Source organism: Callospermophilus lateralis, chromosome 14, assembly GCF_048772815.1.
Source record: "Callospermophilus lateralis isolate mCalLat2 chromosome 14, mCalLat2.hap1, whole genome shotgun sequence".
Lineage (NCBI taxonomy): Eukaryota > Metazoa > Chordata > Mammalia > Rodentia > Sciuridae > Callospermophilus > Callospermophilus lateralis.
In genome coordinates this window covers 7,990,949-8,013,887 of record NC_135318.1, presented here as the reverse complement: position 1 = coordinate 8,013,887, position 22,939 = coordinate 7,990,949, and the positions used below count along the sequence as shown (strand labels likewise).

Here is a 22,939-nt window from a genome sequence, read left to right as displayed (position 1 = left end):
CTCAACATTGTAAAAGCTATCCCTGGTTTTTCTAGTGTTTTGAACATGAAGGGGTGCTGTATTTTGCCAAATGCCTTTCTGCATCTATTGAGATGATCATATGGTTTTTATCTATTGATGTGATGAATTATATTGATTGATTTCCATATGTTGAAACAACCTTGCATCCGGGATGAACCCCACTTGATCATGGTTGCACTATCCTTTTGATGTTTTTGTATTCAATTTGCCAGAATTTTACTGAGAATTTTTGCATTTATTTTCATTAGAGATTTTTTTCTGAAGTGTTTTTCTTTGATGCGTCTTTGCCTGGTTTGGGAATCAGGAAGATATTGGCCTCATAGAATGAGTTTGGAAGTGCTGCCTCTTTCTATTCCTGAAATAAAGAGTATTAGTTTTTCTTTAAAGGTCCTATAGAACTCGGCTGTGTATCCATCTGGTCCTGGGCTTTTCTTGGTTGGTAGGCTTCTGATGGTGTGTTCTATTTCATCTCTTGAAATTGTTCTGTTTAAATTGTATATATCCTCCTGATTCAATTTGGGCAAATCATATGACTCTAGAAATTTGTCAATTCCTACAATATTTTCTATTTTATTGGAACACATGTTTTCAAAATAATTTCTAATTATCTTCTCTATTTCTGTAGTGTCTGTTGTGATATTTCCTTTTTCATCACATATGTTACTTTGAGTTTTCTCTTTTTCTTTGTTAGCATGGCTAAGGGTTTGTCAATTTTATTTTCTCAAAGAACGGACTTTTTGTCAATTTTTTAAATTGTTTCTTTTGGTTCAATTTCTTTGATTTCACTTCTGATTTTAATTATTTCCTGTCTCCTACTGCTTTTGCTGTTGATTTGTTCTTTTTCTAGGACTTTGAGATGTAATGTGAGTCATTTATTTGTTGACTTTCTCTTTTAAGGAATAACTCCATGTACTTTCCTCTTAGCACTGCCTTCATAGTGCCCAGAGATTTCAATACATTGTATCAGCATTCTTATTCACCTCTAAGAATTATTTAATCTCCTCCTTGATGTCTTTTCCAATCCATTGTTCATTCAGTAGCATATTATTTAGTCTCCAGGTGTTGGAGTAGCTTTTATTTTTTATTTTATTGTTCATTTCTAATTTGATTCCTTTATGGTCTGATAGCAAAATATAATACTACCCTGCATTCTAAGAGTTGCTTTGTGGCATAGTATGTGGTCTATTTTAGAGAAGGATCCATGTGTTGCTGAGAAAAAGTATATTCATTCATTGAAGGATGAAATATTCTATATATGTCAGTTATGTCTAATTTATTGATTATATTATTGAATTCTATAATTTCTTTCTTCAGCTTTTTTTTTGTATGATTTATCTAATGGAGAAAAAGTTATGTAAAATCAGCCAGAATTATTGTGTTATGGTCTATTTGACTGTTGAACTTGAGAAGAGTTTGTTTGATTAATGTAGATGCTCCATTGTTTGGGGCATATATATTTATAATTGTTATGTCTTTTTTTTTTTAGGATTGTTTTTTTTATTGGTTGTTCAAAACATTACAAAGCTCATGATAAATCATCTTTCATACATTTGACTCAATTGGGTTATGAACTCCCATTTTTACCCCAAATACATATTGCAGAATCACATCGGTTACACACTCACCTTTTTACATAATGGCATATTAGTGACTGTTGTATTCTGCTACCTTTCCTATCCCCTACTATCCCCCCTCCCCTCCCATCTTCCCTCTCTACCTCTTGTGCTGTTGTTCAATTCTCTCCCTTGTTTCCCCCCTTTCCCCTCACAACCTCTTCTATGTATTTTGTGTAACATTGAGGGTCTCCTACCATTTCCATATGTTTTCCCTTCTCTCTCCCTCTCTCTCCCCCCAATCGTCTTTGTTTAATGTTAATCTTTTCCTCATGCTCTTCCTCCCTGTTCTGTTCTTAGTTGCTCTCTTTATATCAAAGAAGACATTTGGCATTTGTTTTTTAAGAATTGGCTAGCTTCGCTTAGCATAATCTGCTCTAATGCCATCCATTTCCCTGCAAATTCTATGATTTTATCATTTTTTAGTGCTGCGTAGTACTCCATTGTGTATAGATACCACATTTTTTTTTTTATCCATTCATCTATTGAAGGGCATCTAGGCTGTTAACTGTTATGTCTTGTTGATGAACGTTTCCCTTAAGCAGTATGAAATCTCCTTCTTTATTCCTTTTGATTAAATTTGGCTTAAAGTCTACTTTATTTGGTATGAGGTTGGAAACCCCTGCTGGCTTCCACAGTCTATGAGTTGTATGACAGTTCCCAAACCTTCACTGTCGTCTGTGGATATCTTTTCCTAAGAGTCTCTTGGAGGCAGCATATTGGTTTTTTTTAATTCAATCTGCCAAACCTTCTTTTGATTGGTAAGTTTAGTCCATTAACATTCAGAGTTATTATTGAGACGTGATATGTATTCCCAGCCATTTTAAAAATATGGAAGGCTTCACAAATTTGCATGTCATCCTTGCGCAGGGACCATGCTGATCTTCTCTGTATCGTTCCAATTTTAGTATATGTGCTGCTGAAGCGAGTACTATGCCTTCCTTTTTGATTAGCACATAATGTTTCATAAACAAGATTCTTGTGACCAAAGAGCAGCAGGACCAGGGCTTGTCAGGAAAGGTGTGCTATTCAGAAGTGGTGACAGTGAAAGTGGCCCCAGTCCTCCTCCCTCCACAACCATGCCCCTTCTTCTTTCACCCTTTCCTCTGGTGAGGGCTGGAAGGTGCTACCCACAGGAAGAGAAAGAAAGAAGTTCTCCATACCAGGACATTGTAGTATTAGAAATAAAGCCAAATTGTTCGTGAGGATTGAATGTAGAGCAGGTAACTCCAAGCTCAGGACCTGTTTGGTTGTAGTGGCTCCTTGCTAAGGAGGGAGTTTGGCGAGTCTGTTATAGGGAACTAAGGGAAATCGTCACCTGGCCCCGTCAGCAACAACCCTCTCCCTGGAGTCAGTGGGGCCATGGCAGGCAGTGGTCCCGGGCATTCCTGAGCTGTCCAGCAAGGAAAGACGGACCACTTCATCCTTGAAATGTAAACAGAGCACTTTTTACTTTAGTCTTTTCAAATGCAACTCAGCCTTGCAAGTTGATCTGTCTATTGAAAGGAAAGTTTGCCTTAGCCAAAATATCAGAATCCAACTGAAAGCACATTCAACAAATAGCCGTTATTTCCTGTTTGTATAACCGTTTCTTATTCCAAGCTCTGAAAACTTTGAAAAGCATCAGGATTCCGGCTGCATCGTGCGTTTCAAGGGGGCTGTCCAGGAAATGAAGAAGTGGTTATTCCTAAATGACACCATTTCACAAAATCCCCTTTTTTGAAAAAGAAGCTTGTATTAATATTTGAGCTCAGATTGAAAAAATCTCACGGAAACATTCTTTGGAGCTTAGTAGATACAGAGGAAAAAATAAATGGCACTGTGTTTCCAGACTCCAAGTATTTAGAGAAAACCTGAGACTCCGTCAGTCACGTTGCTCCTGAACAGGGACCGTGTGTCCTCTACGCTCATCCAAGTGCCGTCACCTGGGACAGGTCATCTTTCTTCTCTGGGCTGCAATTTCCCCAACTGTAATAGGAACAGCAACCAAAGGGTCTCTTCTAGCAGGATTTTGTGAATTCTTCACAACATGTCTTAAGAATCCAAATACTTTCTGTAACCCTGGAGATGTATTTAATTCCAGAAGTAAACAATCTCTCTCTTTCCAAAATATACACTTTCTTTGGAAAAATAAATCTCTCCTAAGAAAGTATGGAAGACCTTCTTTTTTATGGGCTCTTCTAATGTTATAGCACTAACTGTTTCCACCTGCACCTAGCGTGCACTTGGCCACTTAATCAAGACATGATTATCTGGCTCAGAGTTTAGCCAGGGTTTGTGTTTGAAAGACAGGAAGACCTGAGTTATATGGTCCATGGCAAAGAATCCCCGTCTCCAGAGAATCCCCTATCCAAAGTCTTTATGATCAGCAAATGATCCGAAGGTCATAAGCTTTCAAGGACAAATATTTCTGAACCCATAATTAGAAAGGCATCAGTACAAACATGTGCCCTCAGTACTCCCCTGCTCAGAAAGTCCTCCTGCTCTCTCTCCAAAATATCTCCGGCTGTCCCTGAGGATCCTGCAGTGGTCGCCTTTGTTCAGAATTCCATTTCCTTCCCTTTTAAATGAATTTCCTTGCATCTCTTTCTCCCTTTTCTACATTATCCTCCACAGGGCCAGAGTAATATTTCTCAAACAGCGATCTGATTATATCACTTCTCAGTTGAAAAACTCTCCAAGATGACCCCACAAAATTAGAGCGGAAACTCTCCAGCTTTCAAAGACTTTCCAGAGAACTTCATAACGTGGTGTCACCTGCTGATGCTCTGGTCTGATGCTTGCAGATTTAGCAAACAAAAATGCAGAACGCCCAATTCCATTTGACTTTTTGATCAGCAACCAGGCCAAAATATAGGCATCATCTCTCTGAACTTCACTTTATCAGCCTCCTGTGTTTGATCTGGAAACACTGCAATAGCTAAACTGCTCCAGTCACTATGTCCACAATCACTGTCTGCCCTCGTGCAACACGGCCCGCGTCTCCCGACCTGCTCAGCCACTTCCTCCTTCCCAATAAGTGAATTTCAACGCATCCTTTATATCCCAGGACGTGGTCTGTGCAGCTTCCCTGACAGCCAGGGATGAGACTAACGGCACCCCTCTTCCTCTGTGTCCATCTGCCCTCTGGACTCACACCCTGCATTACAATCACCGGATCACCTCTTCCATTTGGGCTGAGAGATCCTCAGAGAACAGGGACTGGCTCCAGCCTCCTCTGAACCCCAGTCCCAGCTCAGGACCGATACTCAAGAAAATGCACTAACAAGCAAAGAGCAGAGCACCAAAGGATCACCGCTGGGTGTGAGCCATGACTGTCCCCTCCCTTCTTATCACGGGGGAGTCCTTAGAAGGAGAAAACACATATTTTTGAAAAATTTAAATCCTTGTCAAAGAACAAGGCAGAGGCCCTGGGAAGCTCTCTAGGCCACCAGGTAGACACCCTCACTCACCAGGGGACGCCTGGCCACGTGGGCAGGAAGGGCCAGGCGTCCCCCGGTTCTCCATGAGCATGAACCACACGGCCCCCCTTCTACGCTGCCCTTTCCATAAGGGACCTGTGACGTGTCTCGGTGGCCCAGACCTGCCACCAGCCTGCTCTGCTCTGGCTCAGCTCACGGCCATCTCTCTCAGGGGCACTTACTCCCACCTCATTCTCCTCTGGGCAGCACGAGGTGGCAGCTCTATCTCAAATACCCTCTGGTCAGCATGCAGTGAGGACAGGCCAGGAAGGAAGGCTGGATTCCTTCACAGCCTTCCCCTGGACCACGCGGCTCTTTCTTCGTTCTGCGAGCCCCTCCCTGCCCCATCTGCCCTCAACCCCACCTCTCCTCCAAGTCCACGCAAGCTCACTCACCACCAGGACTTTATCACTTAACTGGCCCGCCCTCCTTGGAACCGTACAGCAGTGTCCTCTCTCACCCGTTGGGGGGCTCCTGTGGTTTGCTGGCAGTGTATCTCTGTTGAGTGAAGGAATCTCACCGACTCAAGAACCACTCTGAGAATCTAATTAGATCCACTGGAAGGTCCCGACTACCATACGTAGAGATGGCAGCACCAAGAGGCTGCCCCTGCCTGCACAGGTGTCCACTTCTAAGATACCCTCCACTCCGCAGGTGTCCCGTTGGTGAAATAGAAACATTTCTATTGTAAGGAGGAACTTCTTACAGATTTTCCCCAAACTTAGGCATCGTCTCAGAGTCTGAAATACTCGGACCCAAGCCACTCACCTTGGTAAACACCCTTGTAGCCCTCACAAGTGACCGAAAGGAAAAACAGTGGAGGTCAAGTGGTCGAGAGTGGACAGCACAGACCAGGAATCCCCCAGAGGTGGGACCTACTGTACTGAGAAAGCCAGATGTGCTCTCCACCAAAAACAGCTGAAAGAAAAGATGAGAGCTCTCTACTCAGTGCGTGGACAGCTGAACCGGGAGCTTCCCACCCAGGTGTGACCCACATCCCAATGAAAGTGAACGCACGAGCCAAGGCCATGCCTTACTTTGTCAAAATAACGTCCAAAATTTTGAAATATCAAGAAACAAAGGCACTATTCCCTATGTAAAGAAAGGCAGGATTTTATCTGACTCCTTTGAGTTTCTAAAGCCAAGTGTGACTGAGGACAACGGAAGGAACTTCAAACTGTCCAACACCGTGGGTGTAGCAAGGGCCATGCTGGCTCATGACACAATCATCTCATTTAAATCTCAGACCTGCCTTGAGAACAGGCGTTCTTACTCTCCCTGCTCAGAGGAAACTGGGCTCAGAACATCTTCCTCATCTAAATCACGTGGCTTGTAAAGGTCTGGGTGCAACACAACCCTGAACTGTGCCTCCAGATCCTGGGTCTCCCCCTCCCCCGGCATCTCACTGACGGTGGGTGAAAATGAGGGTCAGTCCCCCGGTCACCAAGTGCTTCTGGAGCACACAAAGAGGTGTGTTGCAGGGTTCCAGGGAGAGTGCAGTGAGCATCCTGAACTCAGGCACCAACCCTCCTCCAACCACCACGTGGCTTTGGGCAAATCCCAGGAGATGACAAAAGGGCCCTGCGTGGAGCTTCCCGAGCCCTGGAGAACCATCCCGCGAAGAAACGCTGTGGAAATGTGAGGGGCCGACTTGTCTTCCCAACAAGCCTTAGAGGACACCCAGACTTGAGTAACGACGGAGGTTTTCTGGAGCAGAAAGAGCAACAGGAAGGGGCACCAGGAGCCTGTAGAGGGCCCTCGGTCTTCCCGCCAGGACACAGAGGAAACGAAGTCACCCTGCTCACCAACACCCCTGTGACTCCAAGAAAATAGACCGAGTCTTTGGTGAGAAAGCAGTAAGCCAGACCCCCCCGTCTGCAGGCCCCTCCTGACCCCAGCCCCTGGGGTTGGCCAAGGTTGGCCTCAGGGCCCCGTGGTTCCCTCCTGTGGTCCCACTTCAGCAGCAGCCAGCCTTAGACCTGGCCTCTGGTGCCTGTTAGAGTGTCTGGGCAGGAGTCAGAGAGAAGAACAGGCACCCAAGGGCACCACGGTGACTCCTCTCTAGCCCTTGCCTTCTAACGAGTCCTCTCTGCCCTGGCTGGTCTTCAGTTGTGCACTGTTGGAAACTTCCAGGAAGCCACTGAGCATCAGGGGCTCCTAAAAGGGAGCAAAGAGCTGAACTAGGCAGGTCCCAGAAGGTCAGAAATACAACGGACCCCCACTGCTTGAAGGCCAGAGCCCTCCATGGAGACACAGCACCCTGAACCCTGATGCAGGCACCAGCTGGCTCCAGAGGCCCACACGGCAGCAGAGGGACACACGTTCTGGAGTCAGGGTCTCTAGGTCTCATCCCTCTCTGTCCCGAGGAGCAGTGGGACCATCAGAGTCAAGGGAAGCGGGAGGGAGTTTGGGTAAGAGGATGGTTTGTTCAGATCAGAGGAACCAAAACCTTCCGAGAGCTGCCTACCCAGGCCCTCTGGCTGAGGAGGAGCAGGGCAGGTGGGACGTCAGAGCTGGGCAGTCCTGGTCACAGGGCTCGTGGCCTTGTGCAGGCCAGCAGCAGCTCTCTGGCCTTCTGTTCTTGCTCCTATTCCACGGAGATGTGGTACGTCCAAACTCAGCTCGGCCACCACACTGGGGCATTTGAAGCAAAACTGGCGAGTCTCGTGGAAATGTATTTATTAGGTTTTCAAAGAGAACAGTGTTACTTTGCCTACTGCAGTCAAGAGCCCACCGAAGCCAGGCAAGCTCAGACTTGCTCTGAGCTGGTCCGGATTGCACAGAGGTGGTCTGGGGCCAATTCAGAAGCCAGACAGGGGCTGCCTTCCAAAGAACCTGGAACAGGAACCGACTCCAGCCCTCGGGTGGGTGTTGGAGTCCTATGTAACCAGCAGGAGCTGCGGGCAGGGTTCTAGAATCCAGGGTAAAGCAGTAGAGGTGGAATACCTGCAGCTGATCCTCAGGGGTGGGGCTGGCTCTCTGGTTAGACTCTTTTTCCACATCCCTTCCTTCTCCACTTAGAGAAGGGCCCCAGGAAACTCCAAGCTCACGCACTTTGATGGCAGCCCCTGCAATTCTACCTCCCCTCTGATTCCATAGATCCACCACCTCTCGAGCCTAGTGTGTTAGGTTGAATTATGTCCCCACAGAAGGAGATATGTTCGAGCCTTTAACTCCTATTTCCCCTAAATACGACTTTAAACCTCAAAAGACCCTATTTCCAAATAAACAGGTTGGATGAGGTCTTTTGGGTGGACCTTCAAAGGACCCATGTCGTCTCCAGATGAGAAAACTTGGACACAGATGGAAACGTCCATGAAAGGAATACCAGGTGAAGAGGAAGAGGACAGCCATGTAACAGCAGAGGTTCAGAGGGACGCCTGGTCCAGCCGAGGGAGGCAGAAGATGGCAGCCACCCCTAGAAGTTATAAGATGTGAGGAAAGATTTACCCAGAGTCCAAGAGGCAGCACGGTGCTGCCTCCAGCCTCCAGAAGTGAGGTGCAATGAACTTGAGCTTCCCAGCCTTCTCCTTGCAGCACTTTGCAATGGAAGCCCCAGAAAACATACCTGTGGTTCACGAAAGCTCAACAAATATTCATCGAGCTCAGTGGAGTGGGTGGCACAGAGGTCAATAGACAGTTATGATCCTTTGTGGGAGGGGTGGCCCGGGGGGTACGCAGAGAGACCCAGCAAACTGCAGCAGGGGTGGGTAGGAAAGGCCAAAGCAGGGGCTGATGCCTGGGCTGAATCTTCCTTATAAGGGAAAATTCAAGAGATTTGATTCCTATAAACGCCAAGTTGATAATCATTATCTTTAAAGCCAAAGTATCATAGTCACAAACATAAAAAACAGTGTGTGCTCACCCATACAAAACGTGAGTAGAATCAACAAAATAGAAAGTAAAACCTTGAAATGAGTTGAGGAAAAACAGCAAGCTCGGTCCCTGTTGAATGAAGCGACTCACATGCTTGTAAAAGCATGGCCATGCCTGCAGCTGTGCTGGAGATGTTTCAAGACCCTGCCTTTAAGACAGCCCTGATTCACTCCTCTTTGCTGATTCAGAGTGGCCTCCCACCACGGACGAGGCTTGGCTAAAACTGTTTTTAGGCTCCTGAGAGCATCTTTTCATTGGAGCTTTGCCTCACACTCCTTCCTGTTCCCCAGCTTCAGTCCTTTCACCCACATGCAGGTGGAGTGAAGAGCAGGCACCTGGATGAATGCAAGGGCCAGGGACATCACCGAAGCTCCACAGCACAGAAGAGACCCACCCCAGAGACTGCAGCTGCTCCACACAAGTCCACGCCTGCACTGGGCATGGCAGCGAGAGGTGGAAACAACCCGTGTCCTCCAAACATCAGCGGACGGATGAACAAGCTGTGGCCTGTGCATACAACGGTGTATGACTCAACTCGAACAGTGAGGAGGTACTGACCACGTTCCAAACAGACGAACCTCTAAACCACCATGGTAAGCGAAAGAGTTAGGCACAGAAGGTCACATACTGTCTGACTCCATTTTTATGAAACATCTGGCCCCGTGTGTAAGTGACCCCATTGTGTGTCAAACACCCATCTGCCATGGGGACTGTGCTTCAGGGGCTGGTCCTTCCCAGCTCTGTATCCCTGACGCACAGCCCAGGACCTGGTGAGGTGTGGTGCTCAATGGCTTCCTGTCAAGGGGATGATCAAAGGACAACCATCCCAGAATGACCCAGGCAACTCTGCTGGAATCCACAATTCCTTATATCTAGGTAGTAATGCACACATATTGTGGTAGGATTACATGATTCTAGGTATTCGTTTGATTTAATTCAATAAGCAATGTTTGATGATCTATTTTGCACCTGGTGTGGTGCTGGATGAGGGGTGTGGGTGCAGTCCCCTGGTGTGTGCATGGCTATGCCTTACTAATTCACAGTAGGTTGGATTTAAAAAGTCCTTGACAACATGCCAACTCAGGGTCCTTTCATGTTACAGCAAGAGAATCGAAGCCGACAGAGATGAAGCCCAGGCAGCGGGCACTGGCCCCGGGCACTGCACACTAAGGCCCAGACCAGCATCCAGCGCTCACCGGGGAGAGCTGCTTGCTCTCCTCTCTGCAAAGGAACAGGAACCACCAATTCCCTGGTGCCATGACTACTGAGTGAGCTAGTGTATGAATGACCCAAGTTCAGCACGCAGTACAAAGAGTTGAACAACTTCTTCTTATCAAAGCCACACACCTGCTTAGTGGCAGAACTAGAGAACAAGCAGTTTCTTGAGTCAGCATTCTGATACAAGTTATTAAGTTGTCTAAGCAAAACTTTATTTTAAAAAGTCACAATATCAACGATAATAATTCCTTTATACTTTGGGAATGCACTATGATACATATATGTGTGTGTGTATATATATATGTAATATATATAACATGATTTAATTGTGAAAAGCCCATAAAGGAAATATCACAGTCCCTCAGTCCCTTTTCTGATAAGAAAACCAAGGCTCAGGTGCTTACACTTTTGGCTAACTACACATGGTCAGTAAGGAATGGAACAGAACTTGGACAGGGCCCTTCATCTCCCAGCCTCCCCACAATCTCCCCACCAGACATCCTCCAACCTGCAAGCTGATTTTGGTGAACAGTGTTTGCTATACACCTTTATGTTCTGGACTTCATTTTATATTTCAGGCTAAATTCATAACTTTGCTCTAACAAAAGTTTCATCTACTTAAGGGACCCTTTCTCAACGATCCTTTAAATTTATTCTCCCATTTAACGAGCAGGTGGAAATTTGAAACCTTCTATGGCTCCACAATTCACCAAGATCACCTTCCAATGGCGTTCAGTCTGGTGGTTTTCCTGTGTTTGCTGAGAAGGACCTGTGTGAGGGTCGGCCTGTCTGCCCACCAGGTTGGCCTCTGGCCTTTCCTGCACAGTCAGCAACATAGATAAACACTTGGGTCATTCCAGGACTTGTTAAAACGTGGGCTCCGATTCAGCATGTCTGGTTAGCTGAGGCCATACAATTCCAATCCCCGACTCCCTGGAAGAAGCCTTCTCCCCTTCCCTGTGCCCATCAGGTTGAACAGTGGAGTGATACGGCTGCTTGTCTGTGCTCGGTGGCTTTGTGACCTGGTCACCCCCAGGCCCAGCTATCAGCTCTCTGAGGATGGAGACACAGCCTCATCTTCAGGGCTCCTTCCTCTGGACGGTTGACTGCTGGGGGCACGATCTACACCTGACTCGTCCCCATTGCATCACAACTGCCAGGGTAGCACAGAGGACAGGAAATAATTTTGCAGCACAAGGGAATAGGCGAGTCCTGGCATTTCCCCCTGAGAGTCCAGCATATAACAGGTCCCCCAGTCAGAAAGTCTGTTCAGTAAAATTCCTTGTTGACAGGGCGTTGTTATGAGATGTGTTTGGGTTACAATTACTGCTTTGACATGCGTGTTCACCTAGTCGTAATATTTAGTGAGTACTTTGCACCAGCATCGGGTGCTGCATAGCAGATAAGAGGTGCCGTGTGCTGACGTCCTTGCTCTGGTGTGACTGACATCCTGCTGTGAGGTGCTCCATGGAGCACTTGAATGAGCCCTGCACAACACCAAGTCCTCAGGCACATTAACAATTTGGTCCTCGTGATAATGTGGCAGGTACAGCTGCTGTCCCTGTGCAACAGCTGAGGGACACTGCCGGGTGGAGCAGTGGTCCAAGGCCACACTGTTCATCAATGATGGCAGATTTTAGTCCCAAGGGGTCTGGCGCCCACTCCCAGTCCAGCCTTGACAAGGAGGGAAATTAACAAACAAGAAAGCAAATAGCACAGGAGAGAATCCAAGATGGAACCATCGGGAACAATGAGATGGAGTGAGTGACAGGCGCAGAATTACACCGACCAGGGGACAGAGTTCACCAGCAGCTGTCCTCCCCGCACCCCATCAGCCCTTCCTCTAATGCTATCCCCCCCTGGGGTCCCTAGCAGAGGCCTTGGGGGGCAGAGCAAAGAACCCTGGGGTCAAGAGGAGGTCACCTCAGCATCTTCTTTCTCCAAGTAAACAGCAAAATCAGCCATTTATCCAGGCCACAGGGCTCTGGCACAGAGCGGGTGCCAAGCACCCGCGTAGGCACCCTGAAGACAGGAGTGGACAGACAGCCCAAAATCATGGCCCTCGTAGAGCTCGTCACCTAACGAGGGTGTTGGACACTAAATTCTCTAACCATCAGGTAAATAAATACAAGGCGACAAACCAATAAGTAGACAAAGGTGCTCTGTGGGAAAATGCAAAGGAGGAGGGTGGGCAACGTCCGGGTCAGGAGCACTGCCCAGCCAGCGCCCGCCAAGTGCGCATCTGTTTCCGTCCACCACAAACCCTGCTTCTGCATCACGGGGGCCTTTCCCAGCCGCCATGCTGGTCACTCCTTCCAGCATCACAAGCACATTCTCCAGCTTCTCCCTGCACTGGCCCTGCCACGTCCCCTCTTCATCTCCGTTCACTGGGACTCCCTCCTCCCCACCCCCAAGCATGTTGTCAGTCCGACGCCTCCCTCCCCGGGCTGATGAGAGAACTGGGGAAGAACCCATGTTTCCATCAAGCAGTGAGTCAGGAACATTTCATGGGCCCCTGAAAGGCCTAAGCAGCATGGGCGCTTCACTCACTCCCTGTCCATCAAAGGCTCCACAGCCGAGGACCCTCAGGTGTAGTACACCGAAGTGGGAGTAGAGAAGGAACACACCATTCAGTTTATTCCCTTGAGCCCTGTGGAGTAAGATGTGAGGAAGTTTACCAACAGTAGTCACCTTGACCATTATTACGCCCATTTTACAGATGAAGAAACAGTCTGTGTAACTCGCCCAACCCCGAACCCACAGGTTTCCTTCTGCAACACACAATTCACCATGTGTTGACGAATAGGGACTGGCCACGCGTTAGAAAACAGTGGCATGTGCCAGAAAGTTCCTCATGACTTCCCTCCTCCCTCCCTCCCTCCCGTGCATTACCCAATTTTTCCCAAACTTCTGCAAGGTGGAACTATCCCCAGGAATACTCTGGACGAAAACAGGGTTCCAGGGACAGATTATGGCAGCTAAGAAGGAACAACCATTTATGTGTGGCAGAAACTGTCACATTCTCACAAATATTGGATCACTTAATCTGCTCAGCAGCTCTGCCAGATAATTCTCATTCCCCATTTGATAGATGAAAAACCCAAAGTTCAGAGAGTAGTTAGTAATCCAACAACCGACTAGCAGAGAAATGGGTTTGAATGCAGAACCGCTACAACCCAACGCCACGTCTCTGAACCACATTACGCACATCCAAAGATCAAGATGTTTCTGTCCGAGGATGGCTCTGAGGTTGTGAACAAATAGCTCAGCTATTGATGAAGAATTAGCAAGTCGGGAAGAACTAAGATAGACTTACGGATCCAAATCAGAGAAAGTGTTACGACTAAAGGAAAAAACACGATTTAATGCCTCCCAACGTGAGTTCTTCCTCAAGGTCTCTCCATGCAGTAGAAATGTTTCTTAATCACCACATTTTTGTAAATTTCATGAGGAAGCCTTCTCAACAGGACATGGCAGGTCCTGTTTAAGTTTGTGTCTACCAGATCCCACAAAGCAATTACGAGAGTCCATTCATTCATGAACGTGAATGTGGCCACCATTAAATATTTACACAAACACACTGATTGCTCACATTGACAAACCTATGGGAAGCACCAGGAAGTTCTTTAACACAATGTTGGAAAAAATAAGGCTCTTTGCAAATACAGTAATCAGTCCATATTCACTGCTCATTAGCCCGAGGCTTGAAATAATCTGCCGTTTGTTTGCTAAGATGGTTCACATCTGCAGCAGCACATCTGGAAGGCAGAGTGGGTGGGGGTAGAGGGAGGTGCGCTTTCAGCTACAAATCTAGAGGAGCCTTCAGCATTTATGAGCTTGGAAACAACTCCACAGTAGCAAGAAAAACAGCAGCAGCAGCAGCAAAATTCATCTTCAGCAGATCAGCCCTGCCTCTCTCCATGATTAGGCAGAGAATAATGATCCTGTCACTGTATTATAGGACCCTGAACAGAAATTGTGGCACAAGATATTAAGCAAGTTCTCATCTCACCTTCTGTCCCCACCTTTGTGTGTGCGCATTCTGATGGTAAAATGCATTTGAAACTGTCAAATTCCCAGAGGCCAATGAGTAAGACTATGGATTCCACAGAACTGAGCCTATTGAAGGCTGGGTTTGAGATGCCCTGACCCATGTTAACTGTTATTAACTGGGTTAATAATATTGTACTGAATACTTCAAAATAGCTAGAGAGAAGGCTTTGAATGTCCTCACAAAGAAATGGTTAGCGTGTGGGTGAGGGAGGTGCGCAGCCTCCTACTTGGTGGTCACATGACATATTCCCATAGGGAAACCACCGCCTGGACAACCTGCTCCTTAGGCAGAAGACAGAGACCTCCGACTCTCCTGTTGGCCTCATGTCGCATCCAATACATCAGAAAACCCTGCCAGTGTTAGCATCAAAGTGCATCCAAAGGCCCTTCTCTCTGTTCCACCGTCACGCCTGGAGGCAGGTCCTGTCTAGCACCCCTGGCTCCAGGCTCGCCTCCCAGCCGTCACCTGGCCAGTGGAGCAAGAGGGAAGAAACGCCCAAACAAGAGAGATGGAGGCGCACAGCAGGTTATGGACAACCTGGTGGCATTGGAGAACTCTGGCCTTTAACCTGGATGCTTTGGGAGCCACTTGTCTCACAGTGTGACCGACACTTCGACAGGAATATTTTTCCTGCCGAGTAGAGAAGAGACGGGGTTGGCGGTGTTCTACCACTGAGCTGCATCCTCAGCCCTTTTGAAGTTTTTATTTTGAGACAAGTTCCAAGTTGCTGAGGAGTTTGCCAAGTTGCTGAGGCTGGCTTTGAACTTGCAGTCCTTCTGCCTCAGCCTCCCGAGGCACAGGGATCACACATGTGCCCCACTGAGCCACCACCTCCCAACAGCACCAAGCTGGGGACCCAGCCTCTAACACATCAGCCTTGAGGGATTCTCCAGGTCCAAACCAGAGCAGGTGGCTCCACAGCAGAGCTGAGGCCACACAGTCACCCAGAGATGAAAGGAGAATTCAGTTTTGTAGATGCCAAAGTCCTCACCAACCCTGCTGTGGGAGAGCCCCCACGGATTTCACTGGCAATTTCAGCTCCTGCCAAATTGGACCAGGTGTCAGAAGTGCCTGTCCTTGGACTAGAAGGAAACAAAAGTCACTTAAGGGAAAGAGGAAAGAACTTGGATTACAACGTAGGGTAGTGACCTGATCCAAAACAGAAACAAGTCCCCGAGCAGAGGAAGTCACAAGAAGTCTAGTGCCACCACTCAAGCACTCATACAGATGGGCCAAAGCTCTGAGGTAGCGAGCTGGGAGGGAGCCGCGAGCCGGAGGTCGATGCCATTGGAATGGGGACAACAGGCCTGGCCCAGCCCTCCTGATTGTGCTACCCTGAGTTTCCTGGCATCCTTGATCTTATTTTCCCCCATGTAAGACAAGGATCTGGCACTTACTTTGCCAGAAGACTCCAGATAATCACCTGGTGCACATGAGCCTTTCACAAATAAAGTGCTTGGTGCCATTATGCCTACATGATAGATTCTTCTGGCTTCTGTCTGCTACAAAATCAGCTAAGATGTGGCCTTTGCAGACAGCAGTGGGCCAGGGTGGCCAAGGCGGAGAACACAGGTCCCACCATGCCTCGTCTCACGGTTGTACGCTGTGGCAATCATGGCAAGGTTTCAGGGTCTCTAGAATGCAGGTGGCTTGATTCTACTCAGTGATGGCAGGATGCACAGCCAGTTGTCAAGCCTAAGCGGAGGCTGCATAGGAGGGTGGACAGGAGCGTGAGGGTGGGTGGCAAGCCAGCACAGCCAGAAAGGCCCGGTGGCCTCTAACGGATGGAAGGTGAGCCTCGCTGTGGCTTCCCCAACACATCTGCTGAAGGCTGGGACCTCAGCCACAGGTCATCCCCCAGTTTACCCCCGTGGACACACAGACGAGGTCAGCAGCAAGAGTGGTGGGCAAAGCAATGGGGCCCAGTGTTCCAGAGACTGCCTGCACCCATGTGGGAGGCCAAGGACAAGCAAGGACAGAGCAGCCAGTGTCCCTGGAACTTCAGGCAGGGCTTCACAGAGACCAGGCTCCCCAGTGCTGAGGCTTGAGTGTGGATTGCCACTGTGATGGTGTATTGGGGGTGTCCAGGGGTCACGGGGGTAGAGCAGTTAATGCTGTGGTCACCGAGTGTGTTCGCCCCCTCGGGCTCTCCCCCATCTCTTGCCTTTCCACCCTGTGATGCCCTCTGCCATATGATGACATAGCAAGAGGGCCCTCACCAGAGGCAGCACCCAGGTCTGGGACTTCCCAGCTTCCAGAACTGTGAGCCAACAAGCGCCATCCTTTACAAGTTCCCCGGTCTGTGGCACCCTTTTACAGCAACCCCAAATGGGCGAAGACACAGACAGGGCGAGAGAGCTTGATCCAGACACTCGGTGACAGGGATGTGCCCGAGAGCCCTCTGCCTTCTCCCCACACCCCCACCCTAACCCTTGGACTCTGCTCAGCGGTGAGCTGCTTCTGCCCTGGTTTCCCGGCTCCATCACCAGTGACACCCCCCCACCCCCGGCCACTGTCACTCCCGGCTCCTGCTCCTGTGCTCACCCTTCACTTGGTACCAACACAGGCCCCAGTCCTGCTGGCTTTTCCAAGTCACTCTTGGCCTTCCTCCCACCTGCCACCACTGTGACAGGTGCCGTCACAGCCACAGGATGGAGAAGGGAAGGTCGATCCCCCAAAAGAGGAAAGGTAGCTGCGGCTGAAAGAGAGGAATCCAAAGTCAACAGATGTCCACGGCACTAATAATAGTGAAGGTACCGAGCTTCTAAATGTTACTTTTTCATAAATTAGAGAACGTGAAAGGTCATCCCTAATGTAAAGTCACCGTGGCTCGCAAGCTAACATGTGATCCAAAGTGGGAGACGGAGGGGAGGAAAGAGGGGACAGCAAGGACCCCAGCTGCGAAAGGCACCCAGCCAGGTGCTCTGAACCCTGACCTGGGCACTGTGAGGCACAGCTGGGGTGGGACAAGGAGCAAGACCCCTGCCTCTCACCTGTCCTGCGTCACCCCAGGCCAGAGGGAGAACCACCAAACCAGGGCCGGCTCCTCGGCCCCGGAGACTCAGGCCATTCAGAACTGGGATCTTCGGAAATAAGAGCTCGTCATTCGGTTCTGAAATAACTGACAGGCTGGTGACTGTCACTCATCATCTTCCTCGACTTCCTGTTTCGGAAAAGACCTCAGGCGCCTACCTTCCCCCTCCCTGAACAAGGACCCACTCCAACCCTCGCCATGGCTGCTGGGTTTCTCCGATTTCTGCCCAGGGCCGGAGGACTGTGAGGTTGTGTTTTAAGATCCTGATGGGTTTAAAAAAAAATTAAATAAGTCGGTGGCATTGCGACTGCTGTTGTTTTGAAATGTTTCGGTTTTATTTTGAGGCTTGTATTTTATGAGTATCTGTTTCTACATTCAGAGCTCATGCAATATGCATGCTTCGGTATGAGCCGAGATGTGCGTTTGTGGAGACTGGATCGCCTGCCAGACTGTGTTGAGAAAATATATTTCAGTTACACCTGACCGGAAAACCATCTGTCTCGGCCACATGGACACATGGCCAGGAACAGGACTGGCACGGAAAGTCCCAGCTATTGCTCAAGGGTCTCTCGACAAAAAGATTTCCCAGAAGAGAAACGGTGGGTTTATGGCAGTGAATGAAGGCTTATCATTGAAAATAAATATTTATCTTTAATGGTTTTTTTCCCCCTGGAGAAGTGACAAGCAATGAAAGGTTTTTGAGAGATGGCAAATGATATTCTTTTCTAACTGGGAGTCATCCACTCCACGTTGTGAGAGGGGGTAAACACAGGAGCAGAAGCATGAGTTTTAGCCTGAAATAGAAGTTTAAGTGGTGAGAACTGTGACTGTTGTTCTCGCCTCTTATTGGCGTATGGACTCTGGCAGACACTGGACGCTCAACAAATGCCAACTGTATCGTTACCATTTTTAACACTGTATCTGAACCTTTAGTGTGTGGCCCAGGACCTGGGACACAGGGCACATGCTCAGTGTTATCAAACGCAAATGGTGGATCAGGTATTTGGCTGCAACTCGTCAGATTCTTTCCCTCGACTCAACTTCAAGCTGTCCACTTGCTGGGCCTTGGGGGAACTTGTCCCTTGAGAAAGTGACTTCTCTGAAGAGTTCCAGCCCAGGTATCGATGCTGGGTGGAGAGCTGGCACTCGACCAGCCTCAAAGCCTTAAATGCAATCCTGCGAGGTCCTGGGCAAGCTCTGCCGAGGCTGTAAGCTGCTGCTCAGATTGTATGAGACTGAAGATCTCGGCTGAAAACAGCCTTTGCACATGCAGAGCACACCATCCTGCCTTTAGCGACTGTCCAAAGGAAAGGAACCGGTTGTTTTGTTTTTTTCACTCTGAGATAACTCCACATCCTCTGCAGACCAGCTCAGCAGTGATGCCAAGCAGGGGAAACTAAACCCTGGTGCCCATCCATGCATGCATACAAATGAGGAGTGAACATAGGTCTGGTCTCCTCCTCCTCACTCCCTCTTCGGCTCTCCCTCCCTCAGAGTTTTCGGTGGTTGTGTGATATCCTAGATAAAGAGGCCCATGAAGTAAAAACTGCCAACTTCCACGTCATGGGCATGAAGAGGGGGTAGGTGATTTCTTCATTGCATGACATCACAGGTAGACTTTCTTATCCCCATTGTAGATGTAGAAACTGAGTCTGCAGAGGTTAGTACATAGGAGGATTCAGACCTGAAACCAATTTATCTGACTTCAAAGACCAGCCTTCTGTGAACTCCGCCACTTCCAGTAAGAGGAGAAGGAAGCCTAGACGTCCCACCTTTTACCGCAATCAGCTGAACAGATCTCTGGTGCTGGTGCACTTGGGAGGGTCATTAAAGGAACAGCAGAGCTTGCTCTTCTCCCACATCCCGTCTTTCCATCAGGTGGTTCGTTCACCTGATCCTGTCAAAGGAACATTTTGACCCGTCTTCCTGGGTTTTCTCACATCCTGTCCTCTGGAGTCCCCCTTTTCATCTCCAGAATTGGGCAAATAACTCCACCAAAGAAACATCAAGCATCCGTTGGAACCCCTGCTCCAGCACTTATGAACTCTAGGGTCTTGAAAACTTCCTTCACCTCTGCAGCCCCCCGTCCCCCTTTCTGTTACCAAGAACAAAGCCCCTCTACCACCTTTCAGTCCCCATGGCCTCTGTGACTCTTCCTTGAAGGGCTTCAGGGCCTGAGGACAGTGCCCTCTAAGCTCAGGTCTGACCAGTTCCCGAGAAGGTCCCAGGAAGGCAACTCGCTTCACTGAGAGACAGAGCTTCGGCACCGACCTCTGTTCACCCCATCACCACAGCCTCTCCCCAAATACTCTTCTATGTACGTCCTGCTCTTTTAAAGCAGTTTATTCCAAAATGTGGCACCCTGCCGGAGATGAGCTATGTCAAGTCCCCAAGTCCGAGAAGCCCATCTTTCCACACACCAGCCCTGCCCACTGGGATCTGCCCTCCTACCCTGGGTCATTGGGAGGCCAATGGCAGCCTGACCAAGTCCAGCTCCGCCACATTCCTCAGACGCTGCAATCTGCTTTGTCAACCCTGCACTTTAGGGTCAGGCGAAAGCCGATCCAGTCTTCCAGCACCACTCCTTGCCCCCCCCCCAGCAGAAAATGCCAGAGACGAACTTGGAGATCAGAAGGACCTGGGCATAGATCCTGGCCCTGTGCGCCCTGTAGCCATGCATGGTGGGTCAGCATTCACCATCACTGGTTTCATGGCTTGGTTTATTTGACATGTGGGGGGGTAGGGTGTGCGTGTGTGTGTGTATACACGCTGGCACCACCCAGAATAATATGTGCATTTATATATTTCTTTCCCATAAGATCACTGCATAATGTCTAGCATTAACCACAGCTGAATTTCCCATGTTAAGACACATCAGATAAGAAACATCCTTAGCAAGTGCCCGGCATTCAGCAGAGCGCCACGGACCTGAGCTGCTGCTACTGTTATTGTATCATCATCCTCATCGTCACCGTCGCGACCACATTTGCAGAGACTCTCACGTGTATGAAAACCTGCACCAGGAATTCAACAAACACGGTTTCTAATACCACAATCCTACAAGATAGACAGAATTCTCTTATCTTAAATCAAGGAAATGGAGTCTCCAGAAGCAGAAGAATTAACTCAACACCACACAGCTGATAAGCGGCCAAGTCGGAATGGTCCAGTTGGGCCTAACCAATGTACGGGCCTTCTCTAAGTCACAGGTGAAAGACACAGAAAAAGGTCAGATGTTGAGATTCCTGCTCCCCCATGAGAGTGCCTGGAGACAGGGTCCAGTCCCGCCAGGGCCAGGGACGTAGGACTGTGGAGAACAGAATGGAGGTGCCCAGGAGGAGGAGATGAGCACACGCAGAAACTAGAGCAGGGCTCTGGGAGAGAGTGGGCTTGAGCTGGACCCAGAGATGTGGAGAGCAGGACCTTTCAGTGGCTCTGCAGGACAAGACAGAAAAGAGGTGCCAATGCGGGCAGACGGGCGACGACCGCTACCTGTGAGCCTCTCCCACTCCTGCCCAGTGCTGGACAGCACATGTCTGCTGGCTTGCCAAGTCCTGCCAGGATGCTCAGGCAGGCCTGTTTAATGTCCATTTTGCAGAGGAAAACACAAAGTCACACAACAGCAAGCTGTGAGAGCAGAGGTGGCATGGGGCGGGGCATAACCAGAAACGGTTTTCCTTCAGCACATCACAGGGCGTCGCTTTACCAAGGACTGGAAATGCCAGGCCACCCTCACCCCAAGGGCACGCTAAGAGGTTTTCCACTTGGCCTGGGTGGTGGCTTCTGGCATAGATGGAGGTGTCCCTTCCTTCTTGACGCAGTATCATGGCTCCTCGTGATTTTGATCCTTCCCTCAATCCCCTATTCCACGTCTCCTGTCACAGATGCCAGACACAAATACCAGTCATCCCAGAGGCCCTGCCTTCTGAACCCATGTTTGATGCTGTGCTACTGCCAAACAAAGGCAAGAAGAGAGCCTTGAAGCTTAATTACTGCGTGGAGTAAAGGCAGATAAACTATGCTTCATTGTCTACTTTCCCTGGTTGACCAATCTGTAACCCACTGACCAGCCATAAATACTTATAATTATTTTCTTTCATCATGCTAAAGCCACTAATTAGAGCAATTACTGCAAAGTATAGTTAACATGAATCAAGCTGGCATGGAGCAAATCATAGCCCACTTGCCGTTCTGGCTTTCCTCTGGGTTCCTTAGACTTTTCTTGCTTTAGTTTCCCAGGCCAAGATCCACCCAGCTGGCTAAAATGTTTGACTTATCTCACGAGGCCACACACTCTGATGCACTCTGACACCAGGGAGAGTAACTGCTGAGCACGGGTAGATATTTCCATAGATTCATCCCTGGTGGGTCAGACCTCCTGAGGATTTCCATCCCCCTCCCCCCGCCAACCAGTAACCTTCACATCCACGCTTTTCTCCTCAAGGTTACTTTATGACCCCATCCAGGCCTGGAGTTGCGTGGGTCTGGTGCAGGCCATGGTAGTTCCATTAGCATCAAGATTTGTTCCTACAGGCATGGCTCACGGCACACGGAGAGAAATGCCTTAGCTGTAATAAGACATCATCCCGTAAGACCACACCAGGCACAGGGCGCCCCGGGGTGCTCTTGCTGTGGCCCCTGAGGGAGTTACTTCAGCCTGCTGAGCCCAGCCCCACGGTGGTGCAGGTGGAGGCCAACTATTGTTTCAGAAGAGGAGTGGGATTTGGACAGGAGGGTGCTCTGGAAACAGCCAGGCACTCTCCATCTGAAACGGATTGCTTTTAGTCTGTACAGTTCTACCACGTTACGAATAGAAGAAGTGATGGAGTCCCCTGTGAAAGACATTTATCCCAGGGCGGACGCTGTGCTGGTGTTGGTGGGGTTGGTTGTGGATGGTTTATTCTCACGGGAAGCCAGCCCCCCTTCCCAGTCACCCTCACTAGGGACCACCTAGAGGCCCTCCCCTCCTGGCCCTCATGACACGCGCCTGCCTTCCCGGGTAGCACCCAGCAATCACTGCTCTTGCCACTGCCCAGCTTCCTGGGGGTGTCTGCTGTCTTGTCCCCCTGCCAGCACAGTGACAGCCACAGGTCAGCTCAGAAGCAAGTTTACTGGGAAGCTAAAAAGCCCAAGTTTAGGGACCCCTCATTGGCACAGACCCTTTCTGAAGCCCTGAACCTCAATTTTTATTCACACTTTTGCATTCTGACATGGGCTGAACTGTGTCCCCCCCGATTCCAAATACCTCAGAATGTGACCTGTACCTGGACGCAAAGTCTTTAAAGAGGTAACTCAGTTAAAATGATGTCCTTAGGGTGGGCCCTAATCCAGCCTGCCTTGTGTCCCAAAAAGGGGAGATCAGGCATGTGGGGGAAGCCCAGGTTAAGACACAGCGAGAACGTGCTCGCTAGCCTAGGAGAGATGCTGCTAGCACCTTGATCTTGGACTCCAGCCCCCAGAATGGTCCTTAAGCCTCAGCCGGGGGCTTGGCTTTGGCAGAGTGCGCGAGCTCACACACGTTCGTTTTTTACAGGTTGCTGAAGATGTAAAACACCAAGTCCTGTGGAAGCCATCCTACCCCAGCCACACTGCAGATGGATGGCCAACTCTACAATGACCAGCCAGGACCCATCACAACAAGGTCTGTGGGAGAGAGAGGGGA

The 22,939-nt window shown here is 49.0% G+C and overlaps 1 non-coding gene across 1 annotated transcript; it reads right to left on the bottom strand.

Annotated features, from left to right (window-relative positions):
- Window positions 1-2,459: 2,459 nt before the first annotated feature.
- Window positions 2,460-2,566, bottom strand: LOC143380881 (U6 spliceosomal RNA). The gene has a single exon (XR_013088750.1). It is a non-coding gene; the product is annotated as a U6 spliceosomal RNA (small nuclear RNA).
- Window positions 2,567-22,939: the final 20,373 nt, after the last annotated feature.